The following is a 4,466-nucleotide window of genomic DNA, read 5'->3' as shown; positions in this document are numbered from 1 at the left end:
CAGTTTCAGTACCTGCATATGTTCTGTTTTCAGAACTGCAAAGTAGCTATAGCACTGGCCAGGTGAACTAACACGACTCAGGATATGACCCAGATGCAGACACAGGAGACGGAAGGTTCAACACAGTGTCGTTTATTAAACCACAGGAGGCAGGCAAAGGGCAGGTCGAAGACAGGCAGAGGTTCGTATCCAGGTCCGAGTCCAACAGGTACAGGGCGGCAGGCAGGCTCAGGGTCAGGGCAGGCAGAATGGACGGAACCGGGAGGACTAGAAAACAGGGACTAGAGAAAACAGGAGTACGGAAAAACACGCTGGTAGGCTTGATGAGACAAGACGAAAAAAGAGGAGACAAAGGGTTGTTTCAGCAGGGTTAAGACGATGGGAGAGGAAAGTGCAGGGGTGCAGCTTTTGATCCTGGGCAGAACGCTGGGACAGGACGGCCCCCACTCCAAATTCAGAGGCGTCGACCTCCACCACAAACTGACGGGACGGGTCCGGGTGGATTAAGATGGGGGTTGTAGTGAATCGATGTTTGAGGTCTGAGAATGCCTGGTCAGCTGCTGGAGACCGCGTGAATGGGACCTTGGGAGAGGTGAGTGCTGAGAGGGAGGAAGCCAGGGTGCTGTAACCAGGGTGCTGTAGCCAGGGTGCTGTAACCCCAGATGAGGCGGCGGTAGAAGTTAGCAAATCCCAGGAAACGTTGCAGCTGCACTCTGGATGTGGGTCGAGGCCAATCCACCACCGCTCTCACCTTGTCTGGTTCCATCTGTAAATGTCCTGCAATGATGGCGTATCCTAGGAAGGAGATGGTGGAGCGATTAGAATTCACACTTCTCCGCTTTAACGAAAAGCTGGTTCTCCAGGAGACGCTGAAGGACCTGTCGGATGTGGAGGGCGTTCTCTTGAGCTGAACGGAAAAGACAAGGATGTCGTCGAGGTAGACAAACACGAACCGGTTCAGCATGTCCCGGAGCACATCGTTGACCAGAGCCTGGAACACAGCGAGAGCGTTGGTCATTCCGAATGGCATAACCAAGTACTCATAGTGCCCGCTAGCCGTGTTAAAGTCTGTCTTCCACTCGTCTCCTTCCCATATCCGAACCAGATGGAAGGCGTTCCGAAGGTCCAACTTTGAGAAGATGGTCATTCCCTGAAGAGGTTCGAAAGCCGAGGAGATGAGTGGTAGAGGGTAACGTTTTTTAACCGTGATGTCATTAATGCCCCGGTAGTCGATACAAGCTGGCGGTAGAGGTAGATGGATGAATACTCCCTGTCCTCAATGTACTCCTCCATAGCCTTGATCTCCGGACCCGACAGGGAGTAAAGCCACCCCCGAGGTGGTGTAGTGCCAGGGAGAAGGTCAATGGCACAGTCGTAGGGTTGATGCAGAGGGAGAGACGTAGCACGGGCCTTGTTGAAGACCTCCCGGAGGTCCAGGTACTCTACCGGAATGGCGGAGAGATCCTAGGCTTCTCCCAAGCCTGCAGGAAGACGTCCCAGGGCAGGCTGTGCCGACTTAAGACAATGCGCATGGCAGAATGGGCTCCAACCCACAATAGAACCAGTAGCCCAGTCGATCAGGGGATTGTGCTTCTGGAGCCTTAAATACCCCAAAACCACAGGTACATGGAGAGATTCTATGAGCAGGAACTGCTGACACTCGCAGGTTGATAGGAACCGTATTGCGGGTGACTCTGCCAATAGAGTGCCCATCCACCACTCTGACGTCCATGGGAATGGAGAGGGGTTGAGTGGAGATTCCCAGCTCCGACACCAAGGTAGCGTCGATAAAGCTCTCGTCGGCCCCAGAGTCAATGAGCACCCGGAGAGATTTGGCCTGGTCACCCCACAACAGGGTGGCATGGAGAGGGGTCAGAGTAATGGGAGATTGGAAAATCCCAGTACAGCTCTCCAGAGTACTCGTACCTACTGATGAGCCTGGTCATTTTAATGGGCAGGTGAAAATATAATGTCCTGTAGTCCCGCAATACACACAGCTCCTCATGCTCAATCTGCGTAAATGTTCAGCCGGAGACAATCTAGCCCTTCCCAGTAGTTTGGGCTCTGGAGGAGGCGAGTTGACCGCCCTCAATGATTTCCGTAGGCACTCGGGTGACATTGGATTCTCTCAGTAAGGTGGACCTTGGGAACTTCCAGGATTCGTCGGAGGCGAGTTGGGAGCAGTGGACGAGCGAGTGTGACTGGGAACAGACCTCCTCTCCCTCCTACGTTCCCAAAGCCGCCCGTCGATCCGTAAGGTCAAGGCGATGAGGGAGTCGAGGTCCATAGGAAGCTCTCGGGCTGCGAGGTCGTCTTTAACCTCCTCCAATAATCTGTGAAGGAGCTTGTCGAAAAAAGATTCCGGGTTCCAGGCACTCTCAGTGGCCAACGTACCAAAATCTACTGCATAGTCTGCCATACTACGGGAGTTTTGACACAGTTGGAGTAGCTTCCGAGCAGCATCTTTCCCGGACAACGGAGAATCGAACACCTTCCTAACCTCCGCCACAAACTCCTCCAGACTGAGGCAGACGTTGGATTGTTGCTCCCACACCGCTGTCACCCAGGCGAGAGCTCTCCCGGACATCAACGTTATAAGATACGCTATCTTCGAGCGATCCGAGAGAAACTAAGATGGCTGCAGCTCGAAGATGAGGGAGCACTGGGAGAGAAACGCTCGGCAGGTTCCTGGATCTCCAGCGTAGCACTCCGGAGGAGGTAAGCCGGGTTCTCGGGAAGCCGGGATAGGCTGGGGAGAAACGCAGCAGTTAGCGGGGCTACTGAGAGTCTGGGGGGTTACCGTAGAGGCTTGCTGCCTAGTAGAATATCTGCAGAATTGCTCCAGCAATGCATTGAAAGCGCGGTGGTGGCATTCTGCCAAGTTCTGGAATCCTTCCATAAGGTTTTTAAGTATCTCCTTGTGTCTTCCAATGGTGGCTCTTTGGGAGGAGACAGCATTGCGGAGCTGGTGCTAGTCTGCTGGGTCAGTCATGGCCAGTGCGTACTAACACGACTCAGGATATGACCCAGATGCAGACACAGGAAACGAAAGGTTCAATACACAGACTAGTTTAATAAACCACAGGAAGCAGGCAAAGGGCAGGTCGAGGACAGGCAGAGGTTCGTATCCAGGTCCGAGTCCGACAGGTACAGGACGGTGGGCAGGCTCAGGGTCAGGGCAGGCAGAATGGACGGAACCGGGAGGACTAGAAAACAGGGACTAGAGAAAACAGGAGTACGGAAAAACACGCTGGTAGGCTTGACGAGGCACGACGAACTGGCAACAGAGAAACATAAAACGCATGAATAAATTCACAGGGGATAATGGGGGAAGGTGGGAGACACCTGGTGGAGGGTGGAGACAAGGACAAAGACAGGGGAATCAAATCAGGGTGTGACATGAACACTTTAACAGCAATATGGAATAAGAGGTCTGCGTTCCAAATAGCACCCTATTCTCTGTATACTTTAGTGGGTCGTTGTCAAAAGTACTGCACTATATAGGGAACATGGTGCCATTTGAGATGCACCCGAGGACAATCAACGTGCTTGTGTGTACATGCTATTGAATGTTTGAATGTACATGTACATGCTCATATGCTTGTGTGTGTGTGTGTTTGTGTGTGTTCGTGAGGTCCTTGAGGTCGTCTTTTGCTCTTTCCAGTGAAGGGTTATTCATTCTCTAGGGCTCTAGCAGACTATTAGCACAGGCTTAAGACATAATAGATGTTCTTGGATCAGAAGGATGAAGAATCATGGTGGAGGGGCCCATTTATTAACAGCCACTTTAAATCCCTCTTTTGCTTGATTTCTTTCAGAAAAGGAAGGGAGGTGGAGAGAGAGAGAGAGAGAGAGAGAGAGAGAGAGAGAGAGAGAGAGAGAGAGAGAGAGAGAGAGAGAGAGAGAGAGAGAGAGAGAGAGAGAGAGAGAGAGAGAGAGAGAGAGAGAGAGATTTAGAGAGAGATAGTTAGCTGTCATGCCCACAGCCTGTGGTGAGAGTGAATTAATGTATCTATGTATTAAAAGCGGGGGTAATAAATTTAGCAGCAGTGTGCTGGTGGTATTTGCTAACGATGTCGTGATGTTATCTCTCTCAGGTTTTTAATGACCAAGCTCTCACTCCCTCAGGTGCTTATGACAGACCACAGCCGGCAAAGGAGTCTGTCTGTGTGTGTGTGTGTGCTCATGTTCTGCCTGTACTTCTTAGAGTGTAGAGCCCGTCACTCGATACAAACGCCTGTGTTTCACAACCCGCCACTCTGGTTAATGAATTTATTACATCTTAGTGCACTTTCACTGCAGCTTTAATGACCACACACAGACATACACACACTAGCACACTGACCCAAACACGCACACAGACACCCTTAAACTGGGATGAGCCGTGAAGTAATGCAATCAACTATTTCAATTAAACGTGATTCATTTGCTGTTGAGGGCCCACATAAGAGTAGTGGGCGATCTGG

This window comes from Coregonus lavaretus, assembly GCF_964263955.1.
Source record: "Coregonus lavaretus genome assembly, chromosome: 7".
Lineage (NCBI taxonomy): Eukaryota > Metazoa > Chordata > Actinopteri > Salmoniformes > Salmonidae > Coregonus > Coregonus lavaretus.
Note: the sequence above shows the minus strand (reverse complement) of the source record.